This window comes from Podarcis bocagei, assembly GCF_964188305.1.
Source record: "Podarcis bocagei genome assembly, chromosome: 17".
In the NCBI taxonomy this organism is placed as follows: domain Eukaryota; kingdom Metazoa; phylum Chordata; class Lepidosauria; order Squamata; family Lacertidae; genus Podarcis; species Podarcis bocagei.
In genome coordinates, this window is record NC_138143.1 from 35,699,874 (window position 1) to 35,721,215 (window position 21,342).

Genomic DNA, 21,342 nt, shown 5'->3' on the forward strand with positions numbered 1-21,342 from the left:
TTTAAAATGGTAAATTCATACTAACTTACAATTGCAAGATAACTGAAGCTTCACTGGGAAGCAAAAATACTAACCCTTAATTAGTTTTCTGCCCATCTTTGCCTCTGCTTCTAAAGTTTAAAAAACTGTAGAGCTGTGAAGTGAATGCAGGTTTCTGCTTCCTCAGTTTTTCCCATGTGCTCATTAGAGCAGACAGGGTTCTGGGTCAGAATAAATCTATCAATACTATAATGTAGTAATGTTTTTTGTGGCAGCAATGAAGCCTCTGGCACTAATTTGCTGAGCTGTGCTGATGTTGCAGAGGCTGAGCAGCGATCATATTGCAAACTGAGCAGCAGAGGAGGCCTTAGAAAGAGGGAGCTTTGAGTCAGGGTTGCTGAAGAAAGGGAGAGAATGATAAAGAGGAGGCTGGGCAAAGGAGAAGGCAGGCATATTGAGACAGGCTATTTTAAGGGGAAATGATAAGCAGCAGTGAATAGGAGAGATGTCGTCAGCAAGGTGCCACATTGAGAACCCTTTAGAGCGGATGTCTGCAGGACAAAAGAAAAGGGATTGGTGGAGTTCTGCACAGGGAGTAGGGAAAGAAGAGGGAAGGCTCTTATAAGCAGAGGGGAAGCAATGGCTTTATGAAAAGAGAAATGGAAGCAAGAATGGAGCACAGGAACATAAGGAAGTAGAGATTTTCTAAAGGAAAAGTCTGATGAGTGATTGACCACAGCTGTGGCCTTGGGTCTCTAATTTAGACCTAGATTGATGGAAATAATCTACATTAAAAGTTGCTTGAGCTCTGGTTGTTCACTCAGTATTATGTATTCAAAGCGTTAAGATACTTCTACAACACATAGCTGAAGTTTAATATACACATCAGTGCACACTGATTACTAGAAAAAAAATCTGAAAACAGAGCATTTTCACCTCCCTCAAAATTAGCACATGACAGGGGCTAACTTTTTAGCACAGAGCAATCAGCTGTGGAATAAGGAATGAAAAGGATTTCCAGTGGCAACTTGTTTGCAAAAATGAAGGTGGTGGTGTATTTACCATCCTTTCATGTAGAAATACATGAACTGTACAACTATCATTTGGCAGAATTTTTACTAAGCATGGTTGTCTCTATTTTACATAAGAATTTATTATAGAATGTGTGTGGGAAAGCTGTATACATGCATATGTATGTGTACTATTAAATAATGTCATTGCTGGACATAGCAAAATTCTTAAACATTATCTATTCTCAATGGTGACACATGAATTCTTGGATTTAGCCAAATAAGCATTTCAGTATTTTCAAATGCTCTAGTTCACAGTCTATGTTCTTCTCTGCCAACTAAAGCCCTGTGCTAACCCTGACTATGTTGTTGTGTGGGGGAAAGTGACCACCTTTAACATACATTCACACATCAACAAGCTTTCAAATATTTGAAATGAATTTAGGTGAGTAACAAACTACCTGAAAAATGCTAATAAAGATTAAATATAACGACTGCTGATCTATCAGTTATAAATAGATACCTACATGTGCTTGAGTTGTTCTTTATTACTACAAATAGGTATGAGGCACCAGAACATAGATCCCCTATACCAGTATAAAAAGCAGCCAGACAAAGCAGTGAAATATCAATGAATGTTATCTCTGGTTTTACACTTTCACACATCCAGTATATGCCCATTTTACTGGCTCCGATTCTTTAATCCTATATTTGCTGTTTTCTCCTTGCTTATGTCTTGATCTCTTTTTTCTGTTTCTTTCTGCAGTGCTGGAAAAGGTTGCTAATATCATTAATCTAGCACTGAGCCAAATGCAATAAAATATTTTGAATTCAATTGGGCTCTTAGGTTAAAATGCCATTAATATTCACATATGTGTCAGGGCTTCCCCAATGTTCATTTCCTTGGGCCATTTCAGAGAACCCCCATGTTTTAGGACTGCTGGCTGTGGTCTAGAAAGTATAGTTCACCTATTAGTAGGTAAGTGGTGTTTAGGCAATCCACCGTTTTCCCAATTTTTCAGAAATCGTCTGAGAAGGACCACCCCCAGTTTCATATTTACCAGGATTGGCAACAATCAGATGCAAAAATGAACCTGCATAGAATAAGGTAGTAATTCCCACATAAGGTAGTCAGGAAGTAGAGCTGATGATGTAGCTCCATCCTTTAATCCCAGGTGGTAGGTTTTATCTGCATAGGGCTATAATAACAACTAGCTTTTATAACAGAAGAAACCCGAAATATGCTTGGACTTAAATATAAAATTTGAAGTTTATTTTGTTTTTGTTTCAGTCAAGTGTGTGTGTGTGTGTGTGTGTGTGTGTGTGTGTGTTTAGTCAAAAATTTTCATGTTTTAAACTCTAGATTTTTAAACTCTAGATTTACATATCTTATGCTCACATGAATGATAAGCAAACGGTAATCTTCTAACAAAAAATAGTGTTGGCCTATCCCTATTGTCTTTTCATGGCAGCACTTTGTGTTTGAAGAGCACCTTGATACTTGGAGAAATTCTGTGATGAGATGTTAGGCAATTAGTAAAGAATAATGATGTATCATGCAATGGGGCAATCTCATTACACATTTTAAAATATTAAGCTTTTAAGCTGTAATAGAAAACATTATCTACCTAATAATTTGTGACTGAGCCCACCTATCCTACGAATATATTCTAACAAGCTTAATATATAGCCTCCAAATAAAGATTTCCCTTCAAGTGGTGACTAGCTAATCTCATTTCTAAATATTTAATCTTTCCCAATTTATTTATTTTTAATCCTACTTCAAGTTGTGTGTTTTCTTTTCCTACAAGATAATAGAACAAATAGGTCTCCTTATCAAGATCTTGCATGACATTGTCATTTTTATATAGTAAAGTATAAGTAGGTGGAGAGACTTTCTCTGCCCCCCCCCCATATACTAGCGGACATCAGAAGCAAACATTTTGCCATTTCTAATTTTATTTTGACCAAATACATAATCCTAATTGTAGAATTATACAGTTCCAGAGTGGTTGCTTCATTAGGCTACAATCACTCCTAGCCCTCCTTACCTGAAAGTAAGCTCCACTTAGGAGTAGACATATTTAGGACAGCACTACAGCACAACCAACAGACATGTGACACCTTGAAAGGCTAACCGATTTGTTGTAGCAAAACATAGCTTACATTTTTTAAAATAATAAGCTCCAAACAGTTTAGCCTTGGGGCTAAACCCCTGATTATCAGGGTTGTCCTTTTCTATATGTTCCCCAGGTTTATGGTATTGATTTTAAGGTGAGGCAAAATGAACTGTACAAGATTCCAAATGTGGCTTTACCATGGAGTTGTGTGAAAGTATTACAATACCAGCAATTTTATTTTCATTCCTTTTCCTAATCCCTGAAATTTAATTTGCTTTTTTCACAATCACACAGTCTCTTCCCCAATTAGGTACTGCCAGTTCAGACCTCAAGTATGTCTGTGGACAGAATATTTTGGACCCTAGTGAGTATTGCCTTAGAATTACTTTCATTGAACCCAATTTGCTTGACCTTCATCAGTATTGGAGAACCCAATTTGCTTGACATTCAGCCTCTTAAGCCCCAGAGATAGACAAAAATGGAACAGTCTCCCCTCTGGTTTTCCATTGAACTGGCTGGCTAAGGAGCAGGGTGCTATTTTCATATAAACTTTTGATTTTAAAGGAAAACAGGTTAGTTAGAGCAACAACTGCCATAGTTAGCACTTTGTACTTTTCTGAAGTACCAAAACTACAATCCTGTTGTATGGAGAATTATGGCCCTCTCCACAGTTAGAGAGATTTTAGAAGAGATGTAGTGCATGTTCAGGCTATATTACTACCAGTTCACATATGCACCTTCATTATTTAAATTATTTTTGACTGGCAGCTGAACATGTAAATTAACGCCATTGAAAAGCACTGCTAAAGTGATGGGAAGAGATACAAAACTTCCATCTAAGATGTTATATGTCAGATGACCCATTCACACATCATCTTATGAGCAAACCTCCCATTAACGGGATGACCACACACAGGCAAGATATGTATTTCTGCATTAATAATCACCAGAAGTGCAGATAGCTAAACTGTTAGTTTCTGCATTTTTAAAATGCAAAGCTGAGTATTGTTACGTTTCACCCAAAAGTTCAGGAGGTTCCTTTTTTAGGATGCAGTTTTCTCGTTTTTAAAGGCTTATATAGGTGTATTAAATTTCTCTTCCCGAGTTGGTTTATTGAATGTTCAGGGTTGGGCATTCAAAACCAATAAATTTAGCATCCCAGGCAATGCTAGAAAGGTTCTCAAGGATGCCCCGCTCACCTGGACTACAAGGGCAGGGCCGATCCATTCTGCATGTTTTCAGCACACCAAGAAAATAGTTTCTAGTGGGCTTCAATGTGCTGGATCCAGTAGCAGCTCTCCTTTTTCTTATCCTGTCTCTGTTGCACCATGGTGGAGTGGGATGCCGTTTTCAGCGTCCCAAAAGATGTGACAATAAGACCATGGAGCTTCAAGCTAACAGCATGATATATTTAGAATATTTCATTGCCAGCACTTGGCTCCCTGATGCCTTCAAATAGCTTCATGATTTTTTTCTGTGCATTTTAGAGTCTCATGCCTTTGTGGCATGGGAGACAGAAAGTGTATGAATGAAAATAACATCAAGTTCACTAACAATGCATTCCTAACCTAAGGCTGCAATCCTTACCCCAGTTACCAGGCAGTAAGACCCACTGAATTCAGTAGGACTTATGTTTGAGTACACATGGTTAGTAATCCATTAGTGTTCTTTCTTTTTCTTTTTTTGCTCTTGATGTGTAGAGAGAGATTATGTAAGTATAGCCGTGAGTCTGTTCTTTATAAAGCAAACTCGCATGTGGAAGCATGGATGAAGCCAAGCTTTGCCTCATGCTAATGTTTGGCAGGCTCTTCAGGGAGACTTCAGATAGACTTCTGGTTTCAGGTAGCAGACACTTCAGAAATACTTGTTCTGGAAGACGCGTAAGAAGTATTGGTACTTTTGCTTTTCAAATTGTCTTCTGCCGATTAAGTCTATGGACTTGTATTATAATGTAAAGCTATTATACAATGTAAGTTGTTTGTACATAGTTGCAATCTGGACAGTAGCACTGCATATTTCTTTAAACATAGCAAATTGTAATGTGGAGCACATTTGCCATGGCATGTGCAGCACCTGTGCTCTCCGCTCTTACTTTACTCTCTTAAGTAATGTGACAGTATAATTAGGTTTGGGATACTAACCTAAACCATGATCAAAGCTAGCACTTTAAGTACTTGTAGTCACTTTTCTTCTTACTATATGGAGCACCGCACTTTTATAAATACTAGTAGCACTGAGTTTCAAACTTTTTTTGCCCCCATATTTGTGTAGTCTTTACAGGGTGTATGTTTAACAAAGGGTAATGGCTGTATGAAAATAGATTTTCATGAATGTGGCCACTGCCTGGTGCCTAACTTTTATTTTATGTTTTAAAATATTATAAACTGCTGAAAAGGGGGATGAGATCCAGACTATATGTTGTAACTGTAAATGGAACCACCCCAAATTGCTGGCATCTAGACAAATCTGATTTAAAAAGCCAACCCAAAAAATGTGCATATGTACACCCACAGGAGCACAGGCTTTCAAAAACATCAAAACTTTTTAAATACCGTAAGTAATAACAGCACAAGAGCTTGTGTTTTAAACTTTGCATTATATTGACAGAGTATGAAGTAATTAATTTGGTTTTAAATGTAGAGTTCTGTAGACATAATGCTTGGTAATGGAAGTTTTTAGCATGGGGAATTACCTTGGATAGGCAAGAGTCACTCACAGCTATAGTTCACTGTGTGCATAAGCATTGCTTAAGCAGTTAGGAAAAAAATATGTACTGTTTCTGTAAATTAGTTTGACTTATACTGTATTGTATTTTCGACCGTAAAACAATTCCCCCCCCCCAGCAAGGTAGAACTACAGTGCATTAGAAGAAACTGTCACTAGTTATGCTATTGCATTTGTGGAATGCTCTTAGCTTACAGAAAGTTTACTAAGGTTGGGTGGAAGTTTCTACACAATCATTAAATTTCTGTTGGTTACAAATAAAAACATCAGGATCTTTCTTCTACTTATAGAAGAAACTGACCTTAAAAAAAATGCATTGTCTAATTTATATCCTTACCATCAACAAACGTGCTAGCTCTACATTATATGAAACCCTTAAATGTGCTGTTCCAGGTTTACTTCATGTTGCTAAATACCTTAAGAACTTGGAAATAAATTAACTTTGAAGGCCTGGGCAGCTTACAAAAAATTGAACCATTTTGTGCAAATATTTTTTTTCTTCTGAATACAACTATTTTCTAGATATCACTCAATAAATGCTAGGGAGATTCTTTCTAAAGAGCCCAAAGTATTCATACTCTTTAATGTTCTCATGTGCTCTCATTCAGGTGGCACAATGCAATTACTGAAGCTAGCCTCTGAGGATTAGAAACTATACACAAACAGTTGTTAAGTGCACTATTTATGGTGGCGTCCAGATGTTGAGACTGCATGTACAGTTCCCGTTACTCTCTCCTCATGAAGAACCAGAAATGCAGCCCTAATAAAATTAGTGTCAGCAGAACCCATTGTTTGTTCAAGGATGAGGAAGGTCCAAACACAAGGCCTATTTGATTAGGAACACACACAGCTTGATTGGGACCTTAGTCTTAAAGTGCCCTGCGATGTGTTACCAGTCTCGACTAATTAATTGAATATTGCACAGTCCACTTTCATATCAGTAATAATCCTGACTGAGTTTTAGGAACCCACGTGATTTTATTACAATATAGTGACTATTATCAGTCATGTTGATTCTGCCACATCAGTGATATCTGTCTAATCAACTCTTAAAATGTAATGATTCATTCCAAATTCAGAGCATTATATTATAAGAATGTCACTCTTTACACTGACCTAACCTAAATATATTTAACTAGAATAGTCAGTATATTTAGTCCCTTTGCTAGTTGTGATTAAAATTACGTGAAAGAGCTTCTATAGTCAAATGGAAAATTGTGTAAAATGTACTAAAAATCTAGCAATGTCCCCTTTTCTAAGCTAATATACAATAAAATATTACAATATGATCCACAGATAGCTGAAGCATTAGATATAAAGGGTAGGATTCAAAGAACCATGCATGGCATTGCTCCCCTACCCCCGGTCCTGCCAGCCTGCTACAGCTCCCTTACAAAGCTATTCCCAGAGTTGGGGAGCCTATGCAGAGCTGCACTCAATATTGTGCCTGGGGTTGCATCTGGAAAGGTGCATGTATGGACCTCTTTGGATCCCATCCATTGTAGTTTTAATCCAGACAAATTTGCCAGGCTAGTTTTGTGGATCGTGTCTACAGTAGGCTAAACGGTTTGCAAGGTATATATATTTACTTATACAGATTTAGGGGAAGAGAAACTATAAAATTGGTTGTCCCCTTCAACTAGACCTCTATTTTCCCAATGTTCTTTTCTTAGCCTGAAGATAAAATGTTCATGTAAAAATATTTCTAAGGAATAATGAGCTGCTTTTTAAAAAAAGATAAAAACATTGTAATGGCACACAGGCAGTGTTTAACCTTAGTCAGTGGTGGGTTTGTTTTTCTTTTCAACAGCATGTGTAGTCATTTTAATTATCATTTTAGTATTCCTCCATAAGTGTAACGGTAATTTTGCAGCTGCACCTATAATCAGAATATGGCATTACAACAGTCAAGTTACTCAAAATCATGTGCATAGCAGGTAGCGGTTTACTCTGTGTGTGTATTCTTCCCCAATGGTACTATTCTTCAGTAGGATATTCTTAACCAAAAGGTGTGTTAAAGTCATGGCATGAAAAATTGTAAATGTAAACGAGTACATGTAATGCTAATTTAAAAGAATTTTCTTAAATTTATGTGATGCTTAATATTTCCTTAGAAAAATTGTTTTAAAGGTAGATCACTGTTCTGAAGGATGTTGGTCCTAATGGAATAAAAATAATGGAAATAAAATGCATGTGTTACAATTGTAGACATGGTAAAGAATTAAATGTGAACTTACTGTACGATACCGACTCTGTTTTCAAACAATCTGTTTTGCTGTTCTATTGTTAACATATATTTAAAAAGCAAATGTACTGTAACTTAGCACTTTTTTTCCTATGTGCCCTGTTCTCACTATACTAGAGGTATAAAATGGCATAGGTGTGGAACATGTAATCATGCCTGCATGTATATTTCAGGGTTTTTGCTTTTCTTGATGTACAAGACTGGTCTCTGCAGACATCATCTTAAGTGCAAAACCCTCTCTATCTATTGACTTATACTGTTAACAGTTCCAGAAATGTTTTTAAAGCAACTTAAGTTCAGGGTCTCTTTACATGATCTCTTTTCTAAAAGATAAGCGTTGGCCATTAAAGAGTAGACCTTGGGGATAATTCATTTGAGCTCCTAAACACCTAGCTGAGGATGTAATCACATATGCCTTTAACAGGATGACATTTAAAGTTTTTGAATGTGGCATCCCCACACTTGCCATCAAGCAAGTACAGATTTAAAAGGGATGTACTGTATACTGCAAAACCCAGAGAGAGATCATGCCAACAAGAAATGGCCAGAAATGACCACTTTGCTTGTATGTCTATATGCATGGAGTGGGGAGCAAAAAAGAAAAGAAAAGTGGAATTGAGTATTAAGGGCATATGCAAATCTATCCTGAGACAGCACCACATTTAGTTGTCACAATAAATTTGCTTAATTTCATTACAAGCATTGCAGAACATCAGAAAATGAGGAAGACTGTACCCTTGTGAAGAGACCTCAAGCAGGACACAGTAACAGGCTAACAATTAAATTCCGTATTTTGCTATTGCTTCTTGTTTGGGTGAAAGAATAAAGACTCGGGGTCCTGTTCACTTGAGGTACTTACAAAAATGAAAAGGGAGGCATTCAAGTACATGAATACGAGCCATTGTTTATTGAAGGAGGGTATATTTTTTCCAGAGCAATGTGTTGAGTACGGACAGGTAAAGGGTCTTAGTGAGAGAAAGGATGCTTGAAAAGGAAGGAATACAAATTATTTTGGTTGTGCTGCAATCAAAACAAGCCTTAGGATAAACACACACATACATACACACTCTGAATGACACATTTCAGAGCAAGGTTGAATATTCTCTCACATTTAAAGAAAATCTGTGTGGCTCTAGAACGCTAGCATGACAGAGAAAAATGGTTCTAACACAGCCTTTTTCTGATATGCTGATTTTTCTGTACAGGAGTTTGTAATATGGAGAAGCTTTAAGTCTTGTGGTCCCTTGTCTTCTGAAGTAGCACAGTCCTGGCAGGACTATACTGCATGCATTTTCTGAACATGTGGGTGAACTCTCAGCTAGTCAGCACATGACGACACACAGCTTGAATGTGTGATCCACTTCCATTGAAGGATTATGTAGGATGAGAGAGCTCCGGTTACCTATTCAAATCCATTTATATATATGGTCATCATTTTAATCAGTGTGATAAACATCAATGCATGAACTTCTTCAAGTAATTAAAAAGCTCTGCTTTTTAACTAGGCTGGGATTGAGAAGGCACTGAATTTTTGCTGAGAGATGTCAGTAAACCAGGATCAGATGTGAAGCGGGAAAGTAAGGCTTATCTGTAGATCAGTATGTGCTGTAAAGCATCAAGCTCAAAACTAAGCAGCCAGGAGTCAGAAAACAAAGATCACAACCAAATGTACATGGATACTATGGGGCTCTCTTCAGAGGAAGAGGGATTCAAAAAGGCAAGGTAAGATTGAAATAGTAATCAAGTTGCTTTAAATCTTACAGAGGTGATGAGTGAAATAGTAATCAAGTTGCTTTAAAGCTTACAGAGCAGATAGGCTTCAAAATCCATGTTAAAGGGAAGACAGGAGATAAGGGTGTTTAGGTGGTGGCAGGGTTTTAGTAGTGAAAAATAGACATATCAAATGAGATATACTGGTAAGAGGCCATAATGGATGGCAGAGATATGTACAAAACCAATGGCAGGCACAGAGTTAAAAAAAATGTCCACAATCAGAAGACAGGTGTTGTTCCTGGGAGCAAAGGGGGAGATGCATGGAGTCAAAACTTTGTATGGAGGAAATGGAACTAGGAGGCTTAGTGATGATAGTCAATGAGGTAGAATCATTATGGCTTGTTACATTCCAAGGCCACTGCTATGTGCAGGGAGAAGATTTGTAAAAAGGGAGTATTCTAAAGATTTCCACCCTGTTAGCAGTTTTTAGCTCTGTCAGAGCACAGGGCTAAAAGCTTGGTAGCACCCAAATCTTAAACTATCCCGTGGTCTACTGTAAGTTTATTCATAGACTGATTACTGCTTCCAGGCATTTCTCTAATTATTCTACAGCATTTCTTCACATCGGACTGTTAAAGGTAAACACAAGATGAAGTGAAGCTTAGATTAAAAATGAGTACCTAGAGCTCTAAGTTTAAACTACTTAATAGTTTATCTCACTTTGAATTTTTTAAAAAGTTGAATCATTTGCCACCGATTCCAGCTACCCGTACAATGCTTCATTAGTTTGGTTTTTGAGGCCATGTAAATACCCGACCCTGAAATTCAGACTAAGTAAGCCTATCAGCAAACTCCCTGTGTTACACTCAAGATTTGCTTCTAAAATCTTCAGCATACTCTAGTATTAACGGGGTGTTCAGATGTGACTTGTCATGTACTGTACTCAAAGGTTCATTGATCAGTGACTGTATTGTACTGTATGAATAATCATAAATTGCCTTGTATTGTTTATAATAAGACTGTACTAAGTACCACACAGATTTCCATGTTCCAAGTTTGTCAGCAATGCATGTGGGCAGTTAGGTCCTGAAACTATGTGGTGCTAACTTTTCCATATCTAATGGTGCTTTTGTGGATGCTAACTGCTGACATGCTGAGGAGAAAAAAAAGCTTGAAGTTGAAAAGTGTCTCATCCGTTCGTAAAAGTAAAAAACAACCATGATTTAAACTTGAATTGTTTCACAGTACCATTGACAATCCGGTGTTTTATATGTGTGTACTTTTTATTGGGTTTTCAGACGATTCTTCAAAAAGCAGCTCTCCCATTTCTCCTATAAATGGATTTGTATTTGACCCAGGCAATAGCCTTTTCATGTTGACTGCTTATCCCTGCATCTCTGTTTGAATCCGGTGAATATTCAGCCTGCTTACGTATTTTCAGGGGGGTGGGCAGGGGAAGTCACATGAGATGTTCTTATTCACACAATCATTCCAGAAGAGTAAGACAGTTTCTTCTTAAAAAACACTTATACTGAGGCCGGATCATATATATTCTAGAACACTAACCTTTGGGTTAGATCACCCTGCTTATTATGAACCATAAAACTGTTTCATACATTATAGTCAAATATGACTGAATAAATGGAAAGGAAGCTGAAACCAATCATGGCTAGTGTACCTGTATTACATGTTTATTTGCTGCAATCACATGTAACATTTTTAGATGTACATATGAAGTGTACATCTTAAAATGTGCCTGCAAGTAGAAGCAGGATGATGATAAAAGTGAATCAAACCAAAGTTTTCAGAGGTTGAGAGTTTAATGAATAATAAAATCATGTCTCTAGAGGTCTAATGAAGGCAAAATGGAGCAAAGCTTAATTTTCACATCAAACGACGTGCTTTAATGCTGCTCTGTATCCATTTATGTGAAAAGCTGCACATACCTGTAGTGGTGTTCAAACATCTATGAAGGGGGGAGCATAATTCTGTTTCCCACAGGATCTTATTTCACACAAGAATGGGAATTGCCTGATGACATGAATTGGCCTGTTGGTGATTGTTATATAGGCTCCACAATTTATAGAATCCTGGCAAATCAAAATACTGTAGTTCTGTTCTTTTACAGTTCACCTACACTTTGAAGAGATGGGAATATTCCTTGTCTGCCAGCAGTGTACTGTACTTACTACTTTTTAAATAAAATGAATGGAATTGCTCAGATACTCAAATCTCAAATACTATAAGGGAGATTGCAACACGTTAAAAACCAAACAACTCTTACGGCTCTGGAATAAAACCTGCCCCCAATTCCAATTTTAACCCACTCTGGACTCCAAGTTTAAATGACCATCAATTGGACATACTATTGTACAACTAACTCTGTTTCCAGGTGTAATTAAGGGGGTGGGGTAGGCAGCACAAAGCATTGTGAATGTGGATTCAGCAAAGTGGCAGAGAAGTAATATCCCTAGATTGTGTGAGGGGGAAAGAGAGGAGGTAATGGCCAAACCCTGGTGCAAATATAATGGCATCAGGTTAACTTCAGAAATACTTAAAACGCCTCTAAAAGTACAGAAGTATATGCCATCCATAATGTAGACTACATTCTGCACTGTACCATTTCAGACAGGAGGTAAAAGGTAAGTTGCTTTTTTTTTTAATGCTACCTCGTGTAAAAAAAAACCTCCCTGGTAACTTGTCTCGCCAAGGGGAGAGGCATGCTGTATGCTACATGTAGGAAGTTACCTTTGTAAAAAAATTCATATTTTTTATTTACTCATACAGGGGAGCATTCAAAGATATATTTCTCCCCACCTGTTGTCTTCAACTGGTACCGTCCAGAAATAAAGCACCACATTCTGCATCGTATGTAAAAAAACCACACATTCCTTACTCTGTGTAAGATTATGCCCAGTTATACATGTCTCCTTATGAGGTGCCTGGATAGGTACCCAAAGGAAGAAAACCCATCACTTAAAAAACAAAAAAAAAACCCCAAAGTGTTTCATGCCTCCATTGCCACTGCTCTTCCTTGCAAACATCTTTGTCATACCGGATTTCCTAAATTTTTTGCTAGAATATTTTTTTTAAAATACTGAGCTGCTTTTTGGAGGAATATTCATATATATATATATATATATTTGTCAGTTTGACAAGTCTATTTGCCCCATTATCAACTGAATTTACATGTTGTTTGCCACTGTTTGTTCTGTCTTACAATAAATTGCTTACTTGTGTAGTCTTACACATTTATTCTGTTTTTAAGCTAATATTGAATATATCAGCTTCACTGAAATTTGTAGAAGTATACATATCCCTGATGTTGCTATATATTTAGCTCAAATGCTTGCACAAACGTGTATTTTAACTATGAGAAGAGAGGATCTCACAGCCTAAAAGCCTGCTTCTTTGTATCCATTTGATTATTCCAAAGAGCTGCCAGAATGTTTTATTTTAGCGATAATACCCCAGTAAACGGGAAGCACCACTCCTCAGAAGCTTAGTGGCTTATGAAGAAAAAAGTGCAGTTGGTCTTCTAAACTAAAGTAGTGATCTTTAACTGAATAGGAAAAAGAAGAAGAAGAAGAGTTTGGATTTGATATCCTGCTTTATCACTACCCTAAGGAGTCTCAAAGCGGCTAACATTCTCCTTTCCCTTCCTCTCCCACAACAAACACTCTGTGAGGTGAGTGAGGCTGAGAGACTTCAGAGAAGTTGACTGGCTCAAGGTCACCCAGCAGCTGCATGTGGAGGAGCGGAGACGCGAACCCGGTTCCCCAGATTACGAGTCTACCACTTTTAACCACTACACCACACTGGCTCTCAGGAAATCATAAGTTCAGTGGTACCTTGGTTTGCATACGTTTTGGATTACAAACACGTCAAATCCAGAAGTGCGTGTCCCAGTTTGCAACCTTTTTTTGGAATTACACCCCAATTTTGGGGGAGTACAACCCAATTTTTTTCGGAGGCCCCATTAGCAAAAGCACTCCTTGGGTTACAACCTGTTTTGGTTTACAAATGGACCTCCGGAACGGATTATGGTTGTAAACCAAGGTACCACTGTACAGTCACATTAGAACCTGCTATTCACGGTGCAAAACTATACTGGTAAATGTCATGTAAGTCAACAATGCTGAACTGCAGCAGAAGATGGAAGTAACTGACCCTAAGGGGTTATAGACTCATAATTGTTAATTGTTTGTCATACCAAATTGTTGTTAACAATTGTTAATTGTCGATGAGCAAAAAAATCTCCAAGACTGATCTTCTAGTATTAATGAAGGGCTTCATGCAACGTTCATAGGTTTGAGTTAACCCGTAGCTCATCTGTAGCCTTCGAGTTGTGATGTCAAATGCTCCAGCTCCTATGGAAGGAGGGGTAACAGGCCTAATTCAGACATTACTACTGCAGCATGGGAGCGGCTTTCGTGTGGGGTAATCCCAAGTTACACTGGTTGGATATGGAAAAAGATTCATATTGGTTGGGAAAGTTAGTGGTTCCTTCTCATATTAATGTCACAGCAGCCTCCTGGGAGAAGTAGGCAGAAATTGCATTCACCCATTATTACATAGATCTGTCCTTATTTCTCCTCAACTCCCCTTTCCCCAGACCATTTTTCTCATAGCTGAGCTTCATTTCCTGTTTTGAAGCCTGGCTGGGAAACGGACCAGCCAGGAGGAGGTTGCTGAGAAGAATGGCAGAAAGCCATGGAAACATTTGGCACTTAGTCTGCTCCTCCATCACTTGAAATCCATACACCCTCCTGCCATCTTACCTAAAACCTAAAGGAAATTCTCTTTGTTCTCCTGCCTAATATAAGCTGCATAGAAATTATATGTGGGATACTTTCAAACACACAGTCTCCCAACTGCAGTCCAGCTCGAACTTTACCAAACAATATTGTTGACCATGTAACAGAAGAGATGGGCAGACCAGAATCTGGGCTGATATAAAAAGCGCACCCACCCACAGACTGACACATCACAGCTTGACCCAGTGATGTAAGGGGGGAAATTGGCCCACCTCCATGCTTTGAATGTGTGCGCAACATTTCTCCACCCCCATCGTTCAGCCCGGACACTGAGATCCAGCGCCGAGGGCCTTCTGGTGATTCCCTAATTGTGAGAAGTGAGGTTACAGGGAACCAGACAGAGGGCCTTCTCGGTAGTGGTGCCCACCCTGTGGAACGCCCTCCCTTCAGATGTGAAGGAAATAAGCAGTTATCCTATCTTTAAAAGACATCTGAAGGCAGCCCTGTTTAGGGAAGTTTTTAATATCTAATGCTGTATTGTTTTTAACATTTGATTGGGAGCCGCCCAGAGTGGCTGGGGAGACTCAGCCAGATGGGTGGGGTATAAATAATAAATTATTATTATTATTATTATTATTATTATTATTATTATTATTATTATTATTGTACAGTCATGACGGACCACATGATCTGAGCCGACTTGCATACATTACTATGCACATGTTTGGTTAACACGTAGAGGCTAAGCATTCAGAGAAAGTGGTGCCTTCTATTGTATTCATAATCCCTAGCATTACAGCAGGGAGAGAAAAACAGTACAGGTATACAGAAAGCATCTACATTCGATAACTAACAGACTTAATCTGATTTCAGAAAATAACTAGTCTGTTTTCAACGTCAGGAAAGAAACGTTTATCCTGATTCTGGCTTCTACTGCTTATATCCCCCCCCCCCCCCAATTTTTGGCCTCATTCTATCATGCATCTACTGCAACTACATGATAAGCCAGGGAAAGGGAGCTGAAATGTTCTTAGAAACAAAAAAAAAACTTCCAAGTACAGAATCCAAATTCTGCTACAGAAAGAAACTGCAAATTAAATGGATAAGGTAAGACAAGGTCAGTATGCTTTCCAAACCCACCATTACATACCAAAAATAATATGAAGGCTTTCTTTCAAGATTGACTGACATCGAAAGGACATTAAAAGCTGTGGACCCATATATGGTCAAAACTATATACAAAAATACTACTTACAGGTGGGTTTTCCTTGGCTCGTTGAATCTATTCTGCATCTTCATTTGCAACTAACTACAGTCAGAGGAGAACCATGTCTGCTGGAGACTGTTTTGGGGGTTCCTCACTAGAGAGGACTCTATACACCATATGTCAAATGCACACATGAAAAATAATGCTGGAAACTGTAGTCGTCGTCGTCCCCCCCCCCCCCGGATCTTTAACAAAACTACAATTCCCAGGAAAGATTATGTGTTCTTACCAGTTGGTGAGCTTCAGAGCAAGACTTGTATCTCAAGTCTCTGGCTTCAAAATGCCAGAGAGGATGCTCGGGAACAATTGTGTCGGCTTCCCATTTCACCTTGCCATTCAATACTGAGACCAGAGCTTTGCTGGGGTCATCAGCTTTCTCCACTGCCAAGTCCCCTAAGGCATTTAAAAACACATCAAGTTCCATCAGTCTCTGATGGTGAACCACCCAAACGGGCCCCCCACCCTTACGGGGGGGGGAGTGTCCCTGTTGGTCCAAACTTGACCAGATACTGGTGTGACCTAACAAGGGAATGCATTGCACTCTCTCATATCACCTGGAGCAAATATTACATCAAGGGTGTGCCATGCCGGGGTGCTGGACCAATGACCATCTGAGAATGACCTATAGTTGTCATAGAGACAATGAAGTCTCAAGCTGGCCTGACAGCAGCCTCCCCATGGATATTTAAGTCACCCAGAATTCTCGTTTTAGGGTCTTCCAACAATACCATAGAGACCACCACAGCCAGCCAGATCAGAGATGCTGCCAGGCAACAGGACAGTTGGTAGACCAGCAGCAACCCCATTCTCTCTGACCAGGTGCAGACCCTCTAAGCCCATCCCAAGATCAAGAGACTTCCTAGCCAAGGAGATGGTGCTCTTATAGGCAATAGCAGCATCCCTACCTCAGCCTCCCAGTCTAGTCTGGTGCAGCACAGCTGGGTAAGAACATGCCCACCCTGCTCACTCACCCAAGTATTGGTAATGCAAGCCAAATCATCTTATCCACAATCAAGTTGTGGGTGAACATTGTTTTTTTACAGACTGATCTGGCATTCCGCAACAGCACCACCAGACCAGAGGGCTTAGTAGATATGCTACCAGTGACATCCAGTCAGGTGAGAGGACCTGAACAAGGAACAGAGGTCAAACACTTAGGTCTCTGCCCCAGATGGTAGTCAGCCCTGCCTTCCAGCTGTGCCTTCCCCTGCCTACCACCACAGGAATTGGGGCAGCATCTCAAACACTCCTTGCTACCTGCCCACCCAGGAACATTCATGCACCACCATTCACACCATAAGCAGATGGGTTTACCTTGAGACAGTCTTTAAACCTCTTTTGTTGACCACCAGCATTGTGCTTTCCATTTTTAAGTTCTCAATAAGTAATACAGTGGTACCTCAGGTTAAGCGCACACTGAACATTTTCCTCACCACTATCAAGAGTTGGAGCAAGAACGTAAATCATATCACTACCAAATATTGCCACCACCAAACAAAACCGAAGTGACAATAACAGCATTTACTTTATAACCTCAGCGATGTCGAGAAACAAGAGGGCTTCGCGGGGATGGGGGAAATGAACAGGGCCCAGATCCACTGGGGAGGGGGGGAAACCACTCTCACACGGACGGACGGCACAAAGTTAAATGTGCCCAATTCGGTTCCACAGAAGGGCATACAAATAACCACTAACATAGACGGTAACCTTTTATATAGATATATATAAAAGGGTGCCGTCTATGTTAGTGGTCACGAATTTCGCAGCATCTTTTTACAGTGGTACCTCGGGTTAAGTACTTAATTCGTTCCGGAGGTCCGTACTTAACCTGAAACTGTTCTTAACCTGAAGCACCACTTTAGCTAATGGGGCCTCCCGCTGCTGCCGCGCCGCCAGAGCACGATTTCTGTTCTCATCCTGAAGCAAAGTTCTTAACCTGAAGCACTATTTCTGGGTTAGCAGAGTCTGTAACCTGAAGCATATGTAACCTGAAGCGTAACCCGAGGTACCACTGTAGCTATAAGCAGTGCTTTTTCATAAAAGATCTGTTTAGGGGTACTCTCCTTTTGACTCAAGAAAACCACCATTTTATAGTTCAAATCAGGAAAAATAAATACAGTAAATGGACAAAAGTAGAAAGATTCACAAAATGTTTAGCACCGGCTATAAGCAGCACGGGACGCAGGTGGCGCTGTGGGTTAACCCCAGAGCCTAGGACTTGCCGATCAGAAGGTCGGTGGTTCGAATCCCCGCGACGGGATGAGCTCCCATTGCTTGGTCCCTGCTCCTGCCCACCTAGCAGTTCAAAAGCACATCAAAGTGCAAGTAGAAAAACAGGCACCGCTCCAGCGGGAAGGTAAACAGCGTTTCCATGCGCTGCTCTGGTTCGCCAGAAGCGGCTTAGTCATGCTGGCCACATGACCCGGAAGCTGTACGCTGGCTCCCTCGGCCAGTAAAGCGAGATGAGCGTGCAACCCTAGAGTCGGTCACGACGGGACCTAATGGTCAGGGGTCCCTTTACCCTTTACCTATGCCCATGGCCTAGCTCAGTGACCTGATAAGAAAGCAAATGTTCTGCCCTCTAGCAATCAGATCATTCATTTGATGAGCAGGGAGCAGTAATAGCTCCTTTTAAGCTGATCTGTACAGCTCAGCTGAGGAGGGTGAATGCAGGACCCAAACCAAAACCGGTTTGCCACCCTTGAGCTAAAGGAGCATCCAGGGCACGTGCATGATGATCAGGGAAATATTCCACAGAAGTGAAAATAAACAGAAACAGCAAGGTGTATGTTAAAGATATTAGCAGGGCCATCTTACACATAGGTGGGTGGCCCTGTGAGTTAAACCACAGAGCCTAGGACTTGCCAATCAGAAGGTCGGCGGTTCAAATCCCCGAGACAGGGTGAGCTCCCGTTGCTTGGTCCCTGCTCCTGCCAACCTAGCAGTTGGAAAGCACCTCAAAGTGCAAGTAGATAAATAGGTACCACTCCAGCGGGAAGCTAAACGGCGTTTCCGTGCGCTGCTCTGGTTCACCAGAAGCGGCTTAGTCATGCTGGCCACATGACCCAGAAGCTGTACGCTGGCTCCCTCGGCCAATAAAGCGAGATGAGCGCCGCAACCCCAGAGTCGGCCATGACTGGACCTAATGGTTAGGGGTCCCTTTACCTTTTCATAAGCAGCACAAGCACTCTTGCCTGCAACCAGATATTTCACAGGTCAAACTATTGTAGCACAAAATTACACAAACACCTGCTGGCTGAGATAGCAGGATAGGCAAGGACCAAGCTGCTGCAAAGTCAGCTCCTCGCTGTTTTACTGTGCTCTAGGAGGGAAAGGGCAGCAGGGCTTTTATATTAAGGCAGGTCCTGGAGCACACTCCCCACCCCAGCTGCTTTCAATTAGCCAGCACTTAAACAATAACTCTTCTTTCGAAGTTTAATCTTCTGATGTCAGGTGACTTGCAGGAGGTAAAAAGTGGCTGCTTAGTATGGGCCAGTTCCAGCAGAAGGAAAAGGTGGAATGGCAAGTAAAGTTATTTGAATATACCTGTGTACAGCTAGCTAAAAAGACAGAAACAATTAGGAATAGAACAAGCCAAACGTTTCTTAAGGAACGGGAGTGTTATAAAAACCATCTAGAAAAACATTGTTCTCAAATTAAACCTTTATTACGCTTTGATTAATTTTTGCAAAAGACAAAACAGCTATTATAACCAAGAAAGTTAATACCAAGAAAGTGGAAACATTTAGAGAAGGCAGTTAAGGAAAGGAAAAATTGACTCAAATTGAAGTAGTAGACGGAAGTCAAATAAAATTTTAGAATTTTTAAGGTTTGATAAACACAACAAATATGGATTACGGGTGGTGGCAAATATATTAAGTGGTTATGCTATTTTGTTTTCTCTTATGTATTTGCTTATTCTTAGGCTAGGCCTGAATTATGGATGGAAAATGTACATGGATGTATGCAAACAAAATGTAATATAAATTTAATTAATAGCAGAAACTATGGAAACACTTGGCAACTGGTGGCTTCCTTTCATAACTCTTTGGATGTTTTTTCCAACCTCAGAACAAAATTTTACAAATGCTGGTACCAAATCACTCCTTCAAAGTTAGCTCCCAACATTATGCCATATTTTGCTGTAGCCAAGACGTTTGCAGATACAGACTGCCTCAGTTCTCAAAAGCTCCTAATCAAAGTATGTGCCATAATTCCTATTTCCCTACAGCCCATCAAGTTGTGAAATAATTCTAAGTTTCCAGTTGATAACAGCAATAAAAATTCAGCTATCAAATGTAGGGCAATGGGACCAGATCCTTTCCGAAGCATAGGCAAAGCATGTGAAGCAAGGCCAATGGCAGCAAGTAAGGAAAGAAACACATCACCCCCCCCCCAAAAGTAGAATAACTATTTAAAAAAATTAGTATGCCTTTTATAATAATCAGCAGCGGGCCCAGGGGATATGGCCTTTCCATCAAAATTTTCTACCAATTTTACTGCTCGTATGTGTAAGGTAAAGGGACCCCTGACCATTAGGTCCAGTCGTGGCTGACTCTGGGGTTGCGCGCTCATCTCGCTCTATAGGCCAAGGGAGAGGGAGCCGGCGTTTGTCCGCAGGCAGCTTCTGGGTCATGTGGCCAGCATGACTAAGCTGCTTCTGGCGAACCAGAGCAGAACACGGAAACGCCGTTTACCTTTCTGCCGGAGCGGTCCCTATTTATCTACTTGCACTTTGACGTGCTTTCAAACTGCTAGGTTGGCAGGAGCAGGGACCGAGCAACGGGAGCTAACCCTGTTGTGGGAATTCGAACCGCCGACCTTCTGATCGGCAAATCCTAGACTCTGTGGTTTAACCCACAGCGCCACCTACGTCCCAATGCTCGTATGTGTGGACCCACATAAAATGAATTGCCATAATCCATTGGGGGGGGATGAGCAATTTGGACCAATGTTGTATAAGCAGCTCCCCATGCAGGGATCCCCATGTGGACATACTTCCAGCATTGCTTTCCCATCACATGTTATGCTCTCTCTTTTGTTCAGGCCCGTTACGTATCTGGCGTATCAGTTTGGGTGTGCAAGGGCACCCGTCAGGGCAAGTGTTGGTGAATGTTACAGATTAATAAATGGTAGAATTTGGATAATATTTTGAGTATTGAAGGGAAGATGCCAAGCCAGGGCCTCACCTGGGATAGAAGTTGTGAAGAACAACAAAAAGTCATTAACCTATGGTCGCCAGATTTGTTTCAATGAATCGGGGGACATTCTTTATTTTTTTTGAAGATGAGTAGCAACAGGGAGTCAGTAGTGGGGATGGTGAGGCAAAACCCTGGGCCCCAAGCACACATGCATATTGTAGAAAGGTGCAAAGCTCTTCTTTCGCACCCTGTGAAACATAAATGCGCAGAGTTTTTAAAAAACTGGACAGCCACCAAACGGCATTCACCACAGAGCCCACCACCAAATAGCATCCAGCACATGATGGCAGAAACATGATCCTTAATCCAAAGAGGATCCCAGACCC

The 21,342-nt window shown here is 40.3% G+C and overlaps 1 long non-coding RNA gene across 1 annotated transcript; it reads left to right on the plus strand.

Annotated features, from left to right (window-relative positions):
* The first annotated feature begins 4,251 nt into the window (after positions 1-4,251).
* On the plus strand, positions 4,252-13,038 carry LOC308577011. Its single transcript, XR_014003330.1, has 2 exons — positions 4,252-9,843; positions 9,888-13,038. It is a non-coding gene; the product is annotated as an uncharacterized lncRNA (long non-coding RNA).
* Positions 13,039-21,342: the final 8,304 nt, after the last annotated feature.